Raw genomic sequence first — 20474 nt, 5'->3', positions numbered from 1 at the left:
AAGGAGGTTTATGACAAGTTGGATACCAAAGAAGGCGAGAAGGATATTTATAGGCTTGCAAAGATGAGAGATAGGAAATCGAGGGATTTGGGTATGGTTAGATGTATCAAAGATGAAACACAAAGGGTTTTAGTCAAAGATGAGGAGATTAAAGAAAGTTGGAAAGATTATTTTGATAAGCTATTTAATGAAAGTCATGCTCAAGATCTTGGAGACTTCTCCATTCCTTTTCATGAGATAAATCGTGACTTTATGCGTAAGATTCAAAAGAAAGAAATTGCAGAGGCTTTGAAGAAAATGAAATCAAGAAGGGCAGTTGGCCCAGATGGTATACCTATCGAGGCTTGGAAATGCTTGGAAGAGAAAGCTTTAGAATGGTTGACAAATCTTTTTAACAAGATTTGGCGGACAAATAAGATGCCTAATGAGCGTAGGAATAGTACTTTGGTGTCTCTATATAAGAATAAGGGTGATATACAAGATTGCACAAACTATCGTGGTATAAAACTCATGAGCCATACTATGAAACTTTGAGAGAGGGTGATTGAGTCTAGGTTGTCATGATATCGGAGAATCAATTTGGTTTTATGCCTGGAAGATCAACTATGGAAGCTATACATCTTCTTAGACAACTTATTGAGAGAAATAGAGAGAGGAACAAAGATTTGCATATGGTTTTTATTGATTTGGAGAAGGCATACGATAGAGTGCCTAGGGACGTTCTCTGGAGGACAATGATGAAGAAAGGTGTTTCTTTCAAGTACATTAATATAATTAAGTATATGTATGAAGGAGTAGTAACCAATGTTCGCACTTGTGGAGGGGTGACAACCAATTTTCCGATAACGGTTGGGTTACATCAAGGATCTGCTTTAAGCCCTTTCCTATTTGCGATAGTGATGGATGAGCTTACGAGATCAATTCAAGAAAATGTACCGTGGTGTATGTTGTTTGCTGATGATATTGTTTTGATTGATGAGTCTAGAGCTGGAGTTAATGCTAAGTTAGAATTATGGAGACAGACATTGGAAGCTAGAGGTTTTAAGTTGAGTAAGAGTAAGACTGAATATATGGAATGTCGATTTAGTAAGCAACGAAGTAGTGATGGGAGTGTAGTGAAGCTTGGTGAGCAAGAAATACCGATGAATGATTATTTCAAATATTTGGATCCATTATTCAAAAGTATGGAGAAATTGATGGAGATGTAAATCATAGGATAAAGGTTGGGTGGATGAAATGGAAAAGTGCAACTGGAGTGTTGTGCGATCGTAGAATGCCATTGCGGTTGAAGGAAAAGTTTTATAGGACGACTATTAGACCCGCTTTACTATATGGTACGGAATGTTGGGCTGCCAAGAGACATCATATTCAAAAAATGAGTGTAGCTGAGATGCGGATGCTTAGATGAATGTGTGGAAATACAATAAAAGATAAAATTCGGAACGAGGAGATACGTAAGAAGGTAGGCGTTGCACCCATTGAAAATAAGATAAGAGAGAATCGTTTATGGTGGTTTGGACATATTTGGCGAAGGCCTAATAATGCTCCAGTTAGAAGGATGGAGAAATGGGAAAATATATTAGTTAAAAGAGGTCGGGGTAGGCCTAGGAAGACTTGGATGGAGATGATAGGAAAGGATATGAAGGATTTGAACCTCACCGAGGACATGGCATTGGATAGAAATGATTGGAGGAAAAGGATTCACGTGGAAGACCCAAAATGAATTTCTTTTTTGGTTCATATCGCCGACCCCAATTGTTTTGGGATGAAGGCGTAGTTGTTGTTGTTGTTGATTTTTTTAACCTTATAAAAACCCACCCATGTGTCGGAATCAAACACTTCAAGAGTTGATCCCTATAAAATCAAGTTCATAGATCACATCTATGTCATCCAAAATTAAAAATAAAACGAAAACCCATTAAAAACTCATTTAGCACATACCATTTAGCACCTATCATTTCACACCTACCCATTACTCTCTCTCTCTCTCTCTCTCTCTCTCTCTCTCTCTCTCTCTCTCTCTCTCTCTCTCTATATATATATATATATATATATATATATATATATATATATAGAGAGAGAGAGAGAGTAATGCAAAGCTAAATGTGTTTTTCTTATTTTTTGTTGTTTTTATCATGATTCTAACCGCATAGATGTGTTCAGCATGGTTGACTTACTACAAATCAACACTTGGAACATGTGTTCTCGATGAAAAAAGGATATTTGAATGCTCAAAAATTTACAAAGATTTTGGACGGTTGATTTTTCAAACCTAATAAATATGCACCCATGTGTAAAAATTGAATGCTCCAAGAGCTGATCCCTACAAAATCAAGTACGTATATCACATTTGAATGGTCAGAATTTAAAAATAAATGAAACAAATCCCAAAAAACCCATTTAGCATGTTTGCATCTCTCTCTCTCTCTCTCTCTCTCTCTCTCTCTCTCTCTCTCTCTCTCTCTCTCTCTATATATATATATATATATATATATATATATATATATATATATATATATATGAAAGGGGGACCATCCAACCAAAGGAAGGTCCAAATCCTATAATCGATGATAATTGACGGCGTTCCTTCTCGATCAAGTTTTTCATCGATCGGACTTTACATATTGGACTTTATCATTCATTTAGTGAGTGACATGTTTTGGATTATGAGTTTTTGATGTTTAGATGTGTTTTTGAAAGCACTAAAAATCAACGGCCCACAATATTTTGTATTGTAAAGTTTTAAATGCATTGTGAGCCACCGATTTTTCACGTTTTGAAAAACATGTCTATATATCGTAAAGACTTCATGTAAAAAATATTTCTTACTAAATATATTATAAAGAAAAAATATATGAGGTCCGGTCGATGAGATGCTCAAGCATTAGAGAAGGGGAGTCATCCGATCGTCATTGGTTGTAGATTTTGGACCTTCCTTTGGTTGGACGGTTGCCTTTCCTTGTATATATATACAACAACAACGCCTTCATCCCAAACAATTGGGGTCGGCGATATGAACCAAAAAGAAAATCATTTTGGGTCCTCCACATGAATCCTTCTCCTCCAATCATTTCTATCCAATGTCATGTCCTCGGTGAGGTTCAAAACCTTCATATCCTTTCTTATCATCTCCATCCAAGTCTTCTTAGGCCTACCCCGACCTCTTTTAGCTAATATATTTTCTTATTTCTCCGTCCTTCTAACCGGAGCATCATTAGGCATTCGTCGAATATGCCCAAACCATTGTAAACAATTCTCACTCATCTTATTTTCAATGGGTGCAACGCCTACCTTCTTACGTATTTCCTCGTTCTGAATCTTATCTTTTAGTGTCTTTCCACACATCCATCGAAGCACACGCATCTCAGTTACACTCATTTTTTGAAAATGATGTCTCTTGGCAGCCCAACATTCTGTACCATATAGTAAAGCGGGTCTAATTGTCGTCCTATAAAACTTCCCCTTCAACCGCAATGGCATTCTACGATCGCACAACAGTCCAGTTGCACTTTTCTATTTCATCCACCCAACCTTAATCCTATGATTTACATCTCCATTAATTTCCTTGTATATATATAATATAGAAAAAATGGTAGTTGCTCGATCCATAGGTACTCAACCTGCACTCAATCACGCTAACCGTTCATCGCGTGCATGGACAGTCAACACGCAATAAAGAGCAAAAACGTGTTTTTTTTTTGTAAAAACACCCTTTAGCGGTGCTTTGAAATGCCGCTAAAAGCATCGGAATTGGTACCTTTAACAGCGCTTTGAAAGCATCGCTAAAGGGTATTTTTTGATTTTTTCACATTTTTTGCATGATTTTTTGTGTTTTTTGTGTGCTCACTATTCATCAAGCACGTGATGGATGGTCAACGCGCTTGAGTTCGGATTGAGCATCTCTCTCTCTCTCTCTCTCTCTCTCTCTCTCTCTCTCTCTCTCTCTCTCTCTCTCTCTCTCTCTCTCTATATATATATATATATATATATATATATATATATATATAGGTTCTGCTCAACTATATCGTACTCTAATGCAAACCACTTACTTTTTAAATTTTATTGACTTTGTCTAGATCAAGCCCTAGGGATATGATCTACATGATTTTCTTAGTCAAAAGCATGTTATGGATCATCCAATTGTATTGCACAAGCAGATTTTTTTAAAACTTCAAGCATCTATTACCCCCCGAGCCCCAAAATTTCATGACCGAAAAGTCATGTGTTTATGCTGAAACCACTACATCCAAACAGCTATTCCCAATAAACCAACTGTTCTGAATACCTGTGGGTTCAGATTTCTCATACACAGATTGCACCACATGTTTCTGCTAGAGTGTACAGTACAGTCGAGTGTAGTCAATATTTCCCCACTGCACACGGGCGCACACGCAGAGTTTAACTGAATACAGAACTGCCAACAAACAGCATGCTACACCAAAGCACACTTTACAAATGAAACACCCGTGATGTTGACACACAGGTGATTCAGATTGTGGAGATTCAAAAACTAGATGTGATTTAATCGCTCATTTCTTTGTTTTTGGTTTCTTCTGTAACTCAATTTCCACACTTGTTACAAATCACAGTCCAAATCAGGATGCGGCTGCACAAGAACGCACCAAATCACGATTCCTAAAGAGAAATGCAGGAAGCATTTCCTCCAGCCATAGACGAGTCTATAGCAGTGCATCAACCAAACAAAAGGCACCTGCATTTCCTTCGTACAGGAAATGCGATAAATCGAAAAGAAAATAACATCATGAACAGCCTCAGGCATTCTCCACGGAAATCGAGCCTCAGATCGAAATTTCTGCCACTAACTCGATAGTAAGAATACGGGAGCGTAGATCGAGCAAGATCTCGTGTTCTTAACCAGTAATTCATCGCCGAGCATCAGAAGAGAGATCCAAAATTCGACATTTCCAGAAAATCCACGAGTCAATCTCCCAGTACACAAAAATAAAAAACAACTCAACAAAAACTTGTTTTTAAGAATTCATAGATCTTCAAATCGCAAGAACCAAAAAACAAGATCATTTCATCTAAATCTGTGCTCTAGAAACAAGAACAAGTAAATACAGAAAAAAATTACTTAAATACAAAAATAACCAAAAAATCTCAAAATAAAAGCAATTCACAAAGAAAAAATAAATAAAATGCATTATCCTTAGGAAGCATCATTCCTAACCTGAAAAAAGAAAAAAGAATAGAGACAGCGAGCTAGATACAAAAAAAAAAGCAAAAAGTAAAACGATAAATTGCGGGAATTTTCCGAAAATGCGTGAAATGAGAGAGGAGGGAGAAGTAAAAACAGTTGGGAACTTCACCCGGAGAAGAAAACAGCTCCGAGACACCTAGTTCCCAGAAAGAAAGAGCAAAAGACGAAAGAAAGATAAGAGAAGGAGAAGTAAGAGCAAAAATGAAGGATTTCCACGAATGCGTAAAATCAGAGAGAGAGAGAGAGGAAATGGTTGGGAAATTCACCTGGAAAAGAAACTCCGAGCCACCGACTTCACGGAAAACGGCGAGAGAGGAAACGGAATCGTTCTTTAGGTGAACAACGCCTTCTATACATAGAGAGAGAGAGTCTTCCCCTGATGAGCAACGCGTTCTCTGCAGAGAGAGAGAGAGAGAGAGAGAGTCTTCCTCTGGTGAGCAACGCGTTCTCTGAAGAGAGAGTGAGGAGAGCTTAGAGAGAGAGAGAGAGTAAAATATTCGGGAAAAGCTGGCAAGACCATATATCCTTCCCTTAAATAACTGAAATACCCTTCACTGGGCTTCTTATGCCTAAAGGCTCCCCTATTGTTGTAGGGCGCATTGTAGGAACGAGGACGCTCTCTTGACTTTGGGAATACAACAAGAAAAAGGCGCAACTGGTTCCAAAGCAATAATTTGGGGTAGTGATGTATTCGGGTCGGATATAATCAGATGCAAGACATATCACACTAAATCCCTTAATTGGATCTTGATTTTTATGTTAACGGATTCGGATGTGAATCATAAAATTGAATCCTCCAATTCTCTTTACCCACCTAGTCGGTCAAATTCATGTCTTTGGACCCCTGATTTGGTGTTGTAAAATGTGATGTTTAGTCTGATTTGGTCCTACGTTTCTCCTATGCAAGAAATTAGCCAAAATGGTCAAGTTTGTAGTGGGGTTTCTAGACATGAATCCAATAAATATATGAAAATTCAATAAAAGATTTGGATCCATTGAGCTGGCTTTATTCTGAATTATTGATGTAAGATTTTGAATCCAAATCCAATTCTACTGGGTCCAGTTAGACCATGGGTGGTCATGAGCAGAAGCATTTAGGTCCCCTCGAATTATAAGAGTGGAACATAAGATGGTAAATTAACAATAGGGCATTTAATTTTGATTAATCACCCCAAAAAATGTCAAATATGGGCTTTATTTATTAAATAAAGTTTATAAATAATTGGTCTTTGGGGTTGTTCTCGGTGTCCCCACCATAGTGACAAATATCTCAAGATTTTGTGAAAATATCGTGAGAAATTACCTGGACTTTTTAAATGGCAATCTCTCATAATATATTCAAAATATCATGATTTTTTCCTAACAAACATAAATATCACAATTTAAATGCGATATTTATGCTTTTTTAACATCTATTTATTGTGAAAAATTCATGTATTTTTGAGTTTTAAATAAATTTTATTTGTATTCCTTTATAAAAAAAATATTTTTTAATTTTTTTAATATTGCAGGTATTTATCCAAAAAAATGCAAGTTTTTCAAAAAAAAAATCTATTTCTGGGGAGTTTTTGGCTGCCGATATTTTGCCGTTTTAAACTTTTGTCACCATGGTCCCCACGAATGGATCAGAAGAGGACTCTTTTGGCATTTTTGAAAAAGTTAGTGATTCGTCTTATCATTTTGTAATAACCAACTCCACCCTTGTCTTTGGTAGCTTTCGACAGACACGAATAAGTACGTGTAATTTTAGACTGAAGATTTGGGCAAAAATGGAAAGCTTTTGGTGTCAGCATTACACAGCAAATTGGCCCAGTTTTTGGAGTCCAACTCAGCAGTGCAGTTAGTGCAAGTGAAATTATGTGTATATACAAAAATAGTTTTTTGCTGCTAACTGTGGGTTCTTCACAGTCAAGCTTTTGTGGGTGGTTGAACTTTTATATGAAAAAAAATTGGTTTGGTTGGTTGTTTTTTTTTTTCTTCTTTTTTTTTCATTACTTCTGTTTTGGAACTGGAAGCTAGCTTGTTTTTTCATTCACATTTCTAATTTCACAACCAGTTCATACATCATATCCATAAATATGAAAAGGGCATTTGACATGACGTAGGATTTTGCAGGTTTTGGTTGTTGCATTTTCACTATGAAGATAAGGTTCATGTTCATAATACACAAATGAAACTAGGGTTCATATTCATAATATGCACATTATGATTATGAACCCAAGATTTTTTTTCATTAAAAAAAAAAACTAAGGTCCATATTTATAATATAGGTTGGTTGGGCCGAACAAGTTCTTTCTTTTGGCACTAGTGTTTATATTCATGATGAGCATTATTCATTAACCTTTTTCTCATTTTGTCCAAGCCAAGGAGAAAACCTGGTTTTCATTTGCAGTGATTGAAAAATCCAATTCATTTTTTTTTAATGCCAAGATTTTATTCATTTCACACGCTTATGGTTGGTGTCAGTCAGTTTTGATCTCATCTTTCTTCTACTAGTTCCCTCAACCAATGCCACAATCATCTTTTTTTTTTTCTTTTTAAATAATCAAGCTAGAATATAACCCCCGTGGGATTCGAACATGAGACCCCTCAGTTTTGACAGTGTGACTTAACCATCTAATTATCTTGTTCATCCCTACTTACAAACTAAATTACTTGTCTCATTGTTCTTAAATTCTTTTTCCTAACAAATTAACTCCAATGAACCGAAGCAGCTAACATTTGGTCTCATGCTTTTTTTTAAAGTGTATTCTCATGTTGGCAGCTAAAGGTGACCCCCAAACCCTAAATTCTTGGGTCATGCCAAAATTTCAACCACCATATGGATGCCTGCAAATTTAGCACTTGGACTTCTCATTGGTGGCCCATTGTGCCTCACAATAGGTATTCATCAAGGATCCCTGTGTCTATACTTTTTTTAGATCATAATAAAAACAGAATGATTAGCATAAGATAATCTCTCTCTAATATTCAAATCTCTCATTAAGGAGTTTGAACCCCCTACTAGTGCCAATCCCAAGCTGAGATAGAGAGGGATGGTTGGTATTAAGGTTGCAAATGGGTGGGATCCGCCCCAAGGGGGATTGGCGTAGTGGGGTGGGGCTTTGGCTGCTAGATGGGCAGTCAAGGTTCGATTCTCATTGGTCTTGCCCCTCTGCACAAGCCAATGTGTAGCATAGGCCACAGGGACAGAGGTCTTAGCCTTGCGGTTTTATGATGCTGGCAAGACAACCATAAGTATGACACGCTGAGCCAACGCGACCAGGTGCCGGGTGCGGTTTCTTTGGGTTATAAATTCAAAAAAAGGTGGGTCAGATCCAGGAAGATAAATTTGCAAAATTTGGTTGTTCTAGATCCGAATCTATCCAACTTCACAATGTATTTTGGGATCCAAAACCCGAGCATCCCTCGAGCATCAATGGTAAACCAGCATCAAACTCCACCCACATCCTATGAAAGTACCTATCACAAATTTTGTGTAACTTGGTTAAGCTTTCTAGATATTATTAATCAATCTCTCTTTAATACCAAAAAGCTCTTAATGAATCTGATTTTTTACATGTAATCCGATTTGGATGTCCATCAAATTTGGAAAGCCATTAGGTCGAGTATCAAAACTCAAACCCAAATCCCATCTGACTTACCGAATTCAACTAATCAAAATCTGACTCAATCAGATATGGGAAAAAATCCGATCCGCGGACATCCCTATGTCCAAACTCCAATACCATCTATTGAACCACGTGAAAATACGGCCTTCCCAAACGGGTCGGTGTCATTTGGTTATTTGACCAAAACCCATTGACAGCCTTTTAACACTGAACCAAAGATGAGTATCCACCATAGATATTGGGGGTATCTAACACAGGGGTACCTCCCCTACCCTACCCTACCCTACAATGGATGGCTTTTGGGACCATACCCCAAAGGAAACTAGGGAGGGGGGGGGGGACCCTTTACCCATTTCAGCAAAGAAGAATATGAGAGAGAGAGAACCGCACATCGATTATCAAGGGTACTTTCGTCATTGAAAAATTTACCGGTCCTCTCCCACCGAATCCGCCCCCCGCTGGGAGCCCGCGAAGAACCCCACCACCAGCCGTAGCTGTCACGCGTCATTACACGTGGCAAAGTACCACTGGTCCAAACGTTTGACCCCACCACTAATGCATCTCCGGTGGATAGTGGACCCCACCTGAACGCCACAGGGTTGAGTGGGGGACAGCGATCTGTGCACGTGGAAGCACCAGAGCCGCACGATTTCTCCGTATTCACCGTACCTGCGTTTTAGTGCAACGGAAAAAATTAAATAATGTTTTAAATAAATAAATAAATAAAGTAGGGCGCATAATTCTCTGTGAACATTCAGTAGGCAGACCGTCGGCAGAGAAAGAATAAAGGGCAATGGTATTCGCTTAAAGACCAAAATGCCCCCTATTATCTTAAAAGCAAAATAACCATAATACCCTTACGTTATGGAACAAAATAACATGGCTTGTTGAGCAGTAGTGTTTGCGGTGCCTTAGCCTAACACTCTAGTCGATTGCTTCCTTCTACCTTACCATCATTATCAAGCTCCAAAAGAGGTCTTAAATACCAAACATCTCTCTTGAAGTCTTGCTGGTGTTGATTACGGTTCTTAAGTTTTTTTTTTTTTTTTTTTTTTGCGGGGTGGGGGGGGGGAAGAGTTGGATATTTGATGAAGGAGCTTAACGCGAAAAACTTTGATTTATGGTCATAATAACTTGATTTTCTCAAGAAAGTAAGGTTGAGCGCCCTGTGTGTGCACCTAACTAGTACTTTAATTTGACATTCCACCTTAATCGTGTCGCTTAACATCATCAATTCACCAAACATCCAAACACTTCGCTATAGAACGGGGCGTATTATCGCGCCAACCTGGTGCTTAAGTCATGTACTTATCAACATTTGCCTCCATTATGCTCAACATGGACATGGCCAAGTGATAGATACATTATCAATAAATTTAAGTTTTTTTCTTTATGAGAATTGACCATGGAGCTTTTTGAACTTGCAAGAATTTGCTGGCTCTAGAGGTGCATGTTTACCATGTTCTATTTTGGTTGCTCGTCGGCATAAAACCCTAAGTATCCCCTTGCCCACTCGAAAAGTTACTTCAATAATTGTAGGTTAAGAAACACTAAAAAAAAATAATTGTAGGTTAAGAAAGGGATCTTCATGGCTTTACATGTATGTCATATTGCATATAAAAAGGACAGGCAGATTTTATTAATTCGTTCCAAGTCAATAACTTTACCCTAAAGTTAATACCAACTTACTTAAAAACTGAGCCTTAAAAAAATAATGAAAAAGGCAGAGTAGGGCTAAAAGATGAAGGTTCTTCTGTTTATGCTTATATTCTTGAAGATAAAATAAATGGAAGAAAAAACCTTCAGGAAGCTTCGCATGGCTACAGCTTCCAACTATTAATATTTTAACTTATAGTAGGCATAATTAAAGTTGGCCCGACTTGCAGCAGTTTCGCTGCAATCCTTCTCCACCCATTTACTTTCCTAGCTTGTACAGCTAATAAATTAATTAAACCCTTAGTGAAAAAAAATCTAATATTTATTTATTTGTGTTTACACACTTCATTTTTTTTAAATAATTTACAAAAAGTTGAGGAACTTATCATTACAAAAACCCATCCAACATTTGTATTATTACATTCAACCACCTGTGTTTTTTAATGCATTCGAGTACCCCATGATGTATAAAATCATATTTTTACCTTTTTTTTTTGTAAAACAATTCATCCGATATCATGTTAAGATTTTTTTTTTAAATAAATCAACAATGAAGGCATTTTAGTTTTTTTTTTTTTTTGGTGACCTAAAAAAAACACCTCACTCACTTGTGAACTAATTGGCAAGCCTCTCTTGCACACCATGGAGTGCACTTAGTTTCAACCTTGTTCAAGGGACTCGCATCACTGAGTTTCAAATTTGTGAAATCTCTTCAACTTGGTGACATTCATGAGTAGCCCCTGCCTGATGAATGAAACCTTCCCCTGCATTTCACTTTGTTTAACTAAATAAAAGTGAACTAAATGACTTTAAGATCAAGAGTGTCATATAGATCGCTAAATGTAACAATCAAATTATGGTAATGGTAAGGTGCTCCCGGAGTACATACTCCCACCTAATAGAAGCTTTATATTTTTAAATTTTTAAACTTTTTTTTGTTGGTAAGACCCTATAGATAATATGATCTATAAGCACTATTTAGTAGAAAACAAGTTTTGGATCATGTGATTATAGCATACATATGTATGTTTTTTAAGACCTTCAATGACTCATTATATATCAAAATTTTATGACTTGAAATTCTATTTTTATGTCCAAAAAATATGATCCAAAGAATGATTCTTATCAAACAAACTGTGTTGAATACATCCTACAACCATGATTTCTAGTATGTGGGGAGTAGGTACTCTCGGAACACTGTAGCATTAGCTGATAAGTTAGGCGATCTTTTGTAAATAGGCACTTTCATTAGACACTTTTTTGTAAATAGCTGATAAGTTAGGAGCCCTTTTGTAAATAAGCGCTTTTATTATGTACTTTTTTTGCAAATAGCTGATAACACTATTTTTTTTTTTAATTGTGAAGCCACTGAATGCATGTTGTGTGTTGGTGGTAAAACCAGAAAATATTTGGTAAGAATGTGAATGACTGTGTGATGAATCAATCAAGTCTGACTAGACTTTTAAGTCCCTTTTGGAAGTACCAAAGTCTATTAATTTAGGGGGGGGGGGGGACACCCTTTTACATACATTGATGTCTTTTTATGTCTCCCAAAATGCCCCAAAGTCATTGGCCAATCCAGATCTACATTTGACACATAGATTTGGGGGAGGTAAACGGTTCGGATTCAGTTTAAAATGTCGGCAATCACCGGATCTGACATGATCAGATATGGCTCTGACATTCAGATCTTGGACTTGGACTGCAATTCACAAGATCCGGATCCACTTAGACGTTTACATATTTACATTTGATGGAATGAGACAACCCATAAGTGATAGAGCTAAAAATCAAGTCTTCACCACCCAGGTGGTATCCTATGTGGTAAGTGAGGTCATGTGCCAAGCTATAGGCTCAGGTTCGAATCCCTCTGCCACATCCCCTCTTTCAGGAGTCGGCCTAACCCCTCTTTCATAAAAAAAAACAGTTATTTGTGATTTCTCAAAAATATAAAAAATAAGGAAAAAAAAAAAGCTGTCCACCTTTACATGTGGCAATAGACACGTGTTGGGGCTTACTTTTCCAAGTCTTGAAATAAGTTCTTATATTCTGCCTAGTGGAGTGGAGCCTTGGCCGCTAGACGGGTGACCAAGGTTCAATTTTCATGGGGGTCCTCTCTCTTTGTGTGAGTCAACACTCAGCATAGGTTCTGGAGAAGGGAGTACTACTAGCCTTGGAGTTTTACTCCGAGGGTACGACACTTAGAGGTACGACAGGCAGAGCCAAAAGCGATCAGGTCTTGGTGTCGGGTGCAGTTTCTTATGAAAAATACTTATATTCTTTTTACATGGACCTTATTAATATGAGCCATTAGTCTCTTAATTAAACACATTTAATAAAAAAAGTACTTGATTTGTAGAATCATCATCATCAATCTTTTAAGTCTTGTCGTTAAATGAGATAGCTGGATGGTTAGGTCACACTATGGTAACCGAGGGGTCTCACAAGATTTAATGCCCTAAACGCCATTAAACGTCATCCCCAGCTTGCCTATAAAAAAAATAATAATAACTTGTCCCGTCCTACCTGCACCAGGACCTCATATTGCTTTTATCCAAGTTTGTTTTAACTTGCATCACATCTCCTCTTAATGGAACCAAGCAAACTCCAATTATCCCCTTCAAACTCTCCTTTATTAGAAGTACTTAAATGCAGGTAATGACCAAAATAATGAAGCATCAATGTGCATTTCCCAATTTACAGTAAAAGTGTCACTTCCACTGAGGGGACATGTTTGTTGGTTGACAACACTCATTACCCAATAATTTGGACATACTGGACATGGTTAGCAAGCCCGTGGACTAACACAATTAATCTTTCTTTTGTTTGACATAAAGGCTAATGTTTTAACATACTTTTATTTGAGGTATCAATGTGTAGGACAAGGATGCCTGGCCTCTCTCCTTTTAGACACCGAGGATGGAGGACATGAAACCTTCCCCCCCCCCCGATCCCAACCTTTTTCCATCCCATTTTGTCGTCAATCCTTCTTTAAGGATGACAATTGACTGAGAGGAAATGGGGCTCCGCCCCGCCTCATTCCCTTTAGACCAGGGATGGAAGACATGAAATGGGGATGGAGGTTAAAATCAAAACCCATGCAAGAATGGAGGCAGGGATGGAGGGTAGGATTTTGAGACGAGATAGTGGTGGAGACCTTGTCCCCCACCCCGGTCCACTGCCATCCCTATGTAGGACCTTGTCTGAAATGAGTTGGTCCAGACCTGGGTCTGACTAAGAGATGTCGGCATTGGATTAGGATCAGGTTTTGACCGGACCTACCATATGCAAAAGCATACCTAGGTCCCATTAGGATTAGATAAACAAAACACAACATGTAACTAGCAAAATTATATTTTTATGTATTTTACGTTGAAATTTTGTGGATCTTAATCGGAACTCATGTAGGATCTAGGTTTTGTATGAAATTTCATACACCATACCCGGTCCATATAATAATTGGGCCCTATAGGTCTGACCTGAATTCTTAATCGGGCCTTCTCTCACTACAAGAAACCTGTGGATTAGCGACAACCTAAATCCGTCGCTAATCCGACACTAATCCGTCGCTAAACTATTTAGCGACGGATAACTTTCATCGTAAATTTTTCAATGCTAAGTAGTGCCACAACTTATCCGCCGCTAATTTTATCGCTAATTGGCGATGGATTAGCGACGGATATGATCCATCGCGAGTCCTTCACTATTTTAAATTAGCGATGGATAATATCTGTCGCTAATCCGTCGTTAAATTTAAAAAAATAAAAAATAAAAAAATTGCTCGTTGTCGGCGCGTTCTCCGACAAGGAGCAATTTTTTTGTACAGAATCAGCGTCGGGACGCTCTTCCGCAGCGAGCCAGTCACGACTGGAGACGGGATCCGACGAGGGAGACGGGATCCGGCGAGGGTCGTAGTGGAGACGGGATCCGCCGAAGGAGAGGCGAGACAGGCGGTGGAGACTGCCAAGGGGCACCGCCGGAAGGAGCGGTCAAGGCAGATGGCGTAGTCAGGGTTCACGGAGGAGAACTTGCAGGAGGCGTCGGGCTGGACGATGACGCGGAGGATGGAGGTGCCATTGGTGCCCGAGCAGTCTCCACCGAGAGGTGCCTGAGAATGGAGGATAGAGGTGCCATCGGGCTGGACGACGAGACAGGGACGGAGGGATCGCTGCAGAGTGGCTGCAGAAGTTGTGCGTGGTGCGAGAGGTGCCGTCGGGCTGGACAATGAGACGGGGACAGAGGGATCGCTGCAGAGCGGCTGCAGAAGCTATGCGTGGTGCGAGAGTGCCTGAGAAGGTCGACCTCTGTGGTGCAAGAGGTCGTTGTGCATCGTCAGAGGAAGGTGGGGATGGTTTAAATCGAACGGGAGGAGGGAAAAACAGAGAGAAGAAAATTTTCGAACGGGGGGAGGGAAAATTTCGCGCCTCAGGCGAGACGATTTTAAATCGAAAATTAGCGAGGGAATTTTTCCGCCCGTAATCCGTCGCTAATTAGCGACAGATTAGGGACGAAAAAATTTTCTCGCTAATTATCATTTTTTGTAGTGTTTTGGTGACAAAAAAACATTGTTGCTAATTAGCAACAAATTTAGCGATGGATATATTTTTGTCGCTAATTTTGCAAATATTTCAAATGTTAGTGACAAATAGTTTTCGCTCGCTGATCCGTCGCAAATTTGCGATGGAAAAAATCAGTTGCAAATTTCCGTCGCTAATTAGCATTTTTCTTGTAGTGTCTGTATTAAACATAAATCTTATCGGTCCTGGTACAGGTCGGAATGGATCATACCTGAGCCATCCACACCCCCAGTACTAATGCATATCTAAGAATAAAATAAATTACTGAATTTTCAAAAAAAGTTCGCCCAACTTTTCCTCTATTACATTTTACTGTTTTTTTTTTCATCTTTATTTCAGAGATGCACTTAGTTTTTCAATTATTGAATCAAGGAAAAACTCCCTCTAACGAAGACATATAAACAAAGCTTTCGTTGGTAAAACTCTCTAGGTCCAACTCCTAACTAGGGATGCACAACTAGCAGAACTAGCTCGGGCTCGATCTGTTTAAGCTCGGGCTTGATCCGTTTAAGCTCGGCTCAAGCTCATCCGTGAAAGTAAATGAGCCAATTTTGTACACAAGTCCAGGCTACATAGCCGAGCTTGAACAAGTCACTGAACTCAATAAATTTAGAAAAGCTCATAAAAATAGTATATATAAAATATGTTTGCAAAAGTATGTGTTTCTCAAACGGGCAGCCTTTGAAGTTTTGATCTAAAAGTCACGGTCTAGAATATGCTGCCGGTATAAATTTTCACTAGCCTGTGTTTTTAGAATATGTATTATTTTTTCATCATAATAATAAAAATGGCCAATTTGGTCTAAGGGTGAGGCATTTGTAAACATTTTGAAGAGGTTGCAGTTCAAATCCCACATCTTCAAAAGACAAATATACATTTTTTAAACTCGGGTAAAGCTCGGTTCGGCTCAAGCTCAGAATCGAGCCGAGTTTGAACAATGTTGTTCGAACACATGCATTTTGAAAAGAGATGAGTTCCAACAGTCGAACACATGCATTTTGAAAAGAGATGAGTTCCAACAGCCCAGGCTCGGTTTGAACTTGGCTCGTGTGCCTGCTAATGAATGCACCTAGCTTTGACCTTGTAGTAAGAACACCCTATGTAAGTTTTGAACCATGATTGTCCCAAACTATGGTCACCTCTAACCAAAAGGTGGAACCTTTGTGAGTAATCAATCATTGTTTAGGTAAAACAAAGTTATTAAAGGATTAGTGTTTTCTACCCTCGTGATTATAGTGACAAAAGTTAAAAATGGCAAAATGTTGGCAGCCAAAAACTCACGAATATTTGATTTTTTTTTCTTAAATCTCTCATTTTTTTTCTTGGCAATAAAAAATATAAAAGGCAAATGTTTATAAGAAAATATACATAAAAAATATTTAAAAATAAAAACCATATGGAATTTTCATGATAAATAGTCGATAAGAAATAAATATTGTGTTTAAAACATGATATTTATGTTTTTGATGAAAAATCAAGGGAAATTAAAAATATCACAAGAAATTACTGTTTTTAAAATCTTGCGAGATTTGTCACTATGCTTGTGAGTAAGAAATATCTTAATAGAAAACAGTAATATTTTTATTTTTTTATGTTTTTGTCATATCTGACAGATGATTTACAGATTTGGTTAATAGAAATTGGAGCTTGGATAGTGATATTTTAATGTGTAAGATTTTGAAGGGGTTGAAAAGTAATGTACCAAATTTTTTACTCTCATAAAATCATATAAAAAAAATCCAAGAGTCGATTTCTACTATTTTGACTATGTTAAACACATTCATGAGGTTAGATTTGGTAAAAAAAAACCTCACACCACCATGAGTTTAAGTAGGAGGTTGTTTACCCATGAGGGTACCAAATACTTTCCCATTATTAAAATATTTTCAATCTCAGGCTTAAATATTTAGCCAAAGAGCCTAACCTACCTAGATGTATGTTAGGGCTTGATGCGCTTGACAAAGGGCACAGTCACTGCTGGAAGCTCGACTTGGTATTATAATGGTCGGACTTGGCCTAGGTCTTATTGGGCTTGACTCTACAACCTAAACAAAGGGAACTTGCTTAGCCAAACTCTCAAACTTTAAAAAAATAAAAATATCTACTAAAACCCAACTCAAGCCTCTTAACACTCATGTTAGGTCATACCTAAGTCTTATATATAGAGTTTCAGAATGCACAAACAACCCAAACTTGTGTTGGAAAGGTTTCAAAATAGACAGTTTTCTATGATGAGAAAGTGTATAATCACAAGTTCTTAATATAGTTTTTGCTTCATTTAATTTTTTCCTAAATTTCTTTACAAACAGTTTAGTCTATATAAGAGGGAGAGAAAATTTTAGGGGTTTAAATATATATTTTTCTATTTATTTATATTTTAAAAAACCCTTGTATCTTAAGGTGGTTTGCGGACGTTGTTGCACAATGCACAGGAACGTGTGCACCATGCATGTTTATAGGAGTGATTGGGCATAAGGGTTTCACTTCACACCTTGCACAGCAGCACGAGGTGCATTTTGAGGCTACTAGATCCATTTTGATCGATCCGAACCCACCTTTGACTATTTTGATTAAGCCAACCTTGATTGCTTTGACTTTCTGTTTTTATTTATTCATTGACCCGTTTGAGAGTATTTAAAGGTGTTTACGAGCTTTTGTGATTGTTGGTCGGTTTTGGAGGTTCTTAATCGTTGGTCAAAGGCGTGTGATGGTTAAGAATCATTTTTGCCTAAATTTTAAAACATTACATTTATGACCACTTTTTTTATTTATGACCAAAAAATATTGTCTTCCTAAGTTTATAAAAACTCTTTATGTTCACCTTATTCTTCATCAAATATTTTTTATTCTCAAGTTTTTTCTTTTTTTTTTACTCTCGTTTTAGTTTGCAAGTTCATAAGTGGGAGATGTCACTTGGTCTTGCGAAGCAGTGATTCTCTTGTGGTCCAAGTTTAGTTATATCCTGGAGTCTAAGTCATGCAAATTTTAATTCGCATTTTCGAAAATCTTAAAGTTTTAAAGATAATGATCTTAAAAACATGACTCTAAGCTTTGGATCTCAAATTTACAAAATCTTGGATTTTGGCCACCTTGTACCAACAACTTAATCCATCTTGAGCAAAGTACGCTGCTCCATGTCCATCCTCATTGTTTATTTCTTTAGCAGAAAATGATGTGATGACTTTTTTATAATGGGTAGATAAAAGAAAATATAAGTTTACTCCAATCAAGAACTTCAAATGCATTATTAAGAAAAGCAACTGTTGAACACAATACTAAAAAGAATTGACAGTATTTTTATAAAAAACTGATAAAATTGAGCAGAGCTTGTTGTAATTTACCACTTGTAAGAGTATGGGAACGAGGAGATTCCAAGTTATTGTTGAGACACTTAGGAACAGCACAAGATATCAGCCTCAATTGCGTAGTTAATGACATTATGTACACGGGGACACCAAGCCATCTATCTTGTCACTACTTGAAAAAAGGCAATTCATGGGCCCCACCTTCTCCAACCAATCAACTCGATGGTCTTTTTTTTTTTAACATACTGGTGTCATCATGAGTTTCTTAGTGCAAATGCTGGTGGGCCCCTACTGTCCGATATGTTATCTCATTGTGTACCTTCATAAAGAAACAATATCCTCCAAGGAAAGCAAAAGAATATTTAAATATTCAATACATAGTGAGAGGAATGATGAGTAAGATCTCTTGTGCTAATTAACTAATGGGTGGGGTGGGACTTGAGAGTCGAAACAGGCAATGAGCTGCATTTTTACAACCTGATAATGGGCTCTTCTGCACCATTATTCACAACCTGGTTTTGTTGTTGTTACTATTTCTATTCTTTGTGAAACTATTAGTGTTATTTACGTGAGTCATTGAAGTAAGAAAGACATTAAGGGCAGTTTGTTTCCATCACATGAGAACCACTCTCTCATTCAAATGATAGAGTGATTCTCATATCACCTCAAATCTCATGTTCAATCGGACATGAGTGAACATGAGATTTGAATATTGAAGTGATTTCTATTCTCATGGGATTCAAAATCACTCTACATGTAAGATTTCGAATCTCACGGGTTGGGGTGTGATTTCGAATCAAATGGTTCGAAATTACACCCGTGTTTCACATGTCTACAAAAAAAGAAAAGTCGATCTGTTCTGCTCTCTCCTATATAAAGAACCAGAGCAGAAGAAAAAGGCGGAAGCAAGACTCGCATCAGAGAAATGAAGGTTGTCGGAGGAACGAAGATCATCAAATGAAGGAGAAGGTGTAAACACCTCGATTTTGACTAGGTCATTTCAAAATTTTACTAACTTAAACTTTTAAATTCTAAAAAAGCATCCTCCAAACTTTCTTCTAAAAAGATCAATTAAACTAAAGGATCTTAGCTTTTCAACAAGCTAAAAATCAAATCAATATGATATCAAAGTAGAAAGTTATTATTAAAACAGGACAACTTTTTTAGTAAAAACCCTAATGTCAGATTGAAGTACCGTTTGATATGTTGAAAAGCTAACATCCACAACTTTAATTCATGTTTTAAGTGTCAAACAAAATTAAATCGTTTTGGTGATAAAAAATGCACTCAAAGTGGGTCTTACCTGAAAACAAGATTTTTACTAAACAATTTACTTTGTTTTTATCATAACTTTCTACTTCGATATCGTATTGACTAGATTTTCAGCTTATTAAAAAGCTAAGATCCTCTAGTTTAATTGATGTTTTTGAAAAAAAGTTTAGAGAATATTTTTTTAGAATCTTAAAGTTTAAGCTAGCAAAACTTTGAAATAACTTGGTCGAAATCGAGGTGTCTATAGATGCCCCTCTTTCGCATTAATTGAATATGGTTCGATTTATGGTAAAGAAGTAGACACCTATGGTGACTAGCTAATTTTTGGTATCACTGGGTTGTCGAAACCATTTTGGGTCTCACTAAATGAGGTCAGGTCAGTGTTGGGGCAATTGGGTTGTCAAGACCATTTGTGGTCTAACCAAACGAGGTTAGGCCATTTTTTGGATAATTGGATTGTTGAGACCATTTTGATGGTCCCATCGAGTGAGGTCAGTGCTAGCATCCAAATGGATGAGTTAGACTGTTGAGACCATTATGAGTCTAAGGACAAATGGATTTTTAAAATCATTTGGTGGTCTTACCGAGCGAGGTTGGTGCCAGTGCAGAGACAAATGGATTGTCAAGACCATTTGGTGATCCCACCGAATGACGTTGGTGATAGTGTAAAAAAAGAAAAGCAGTCGATTGTGGAGATTGTTGTGGATCTCGCCGAATGAGGTCGGGTCAATTTAGAAACCACTTTATTTATAGTAGAGAGAGAAAATGTTGAGCTTCAAAAAGGACTAGCACAAGAAGAATATATCTCTCTTTCATGCCTTTTAGGGCCATC

General features: G+C 37.5%; 1 protein-coding gene across 1 annotated transcript in view; it reads right to left on the bottom strand.

Moving 5' to 3' along the window:
* Positions 1 to 5672, bottom strand: part of LOC149835918 (filament-like plant protein 4) — a 36422-nt gene extending 30750 nt beyond the window's left edge. Inside the window, exon 1 of the mRNA XM_090008852.1 lies at positions 5488 to 5672. The gene's annotated coding sequence lies outside the window, so the exon portion shown is untranslated. The remainder of the gene's footprint in view (positions 1 to 5487) is intronic.
* Positions 5673 to 20474: the final 14802 nt, after the last annotated feature.

This window comes from Nuphar pumila, chromosome 6, assembly GCF_984573655.1.
Source record: "Nuphar pumila chromosome 6, dmNupPumi1.hap1.1, whole genome shotgun sequence".
NCBI lineage: Eukaryota > Viridiplantae > Streptophyta > Magnoliopsida > Nymphaeales > Nymphaeaceae > Nuphar > Nuphar pumila.
The sequence above is the reverse complement of the archived record's forward strand: the minus strand, read 5'-3'. Positions and strand labels throughout refer to the sequence as shown.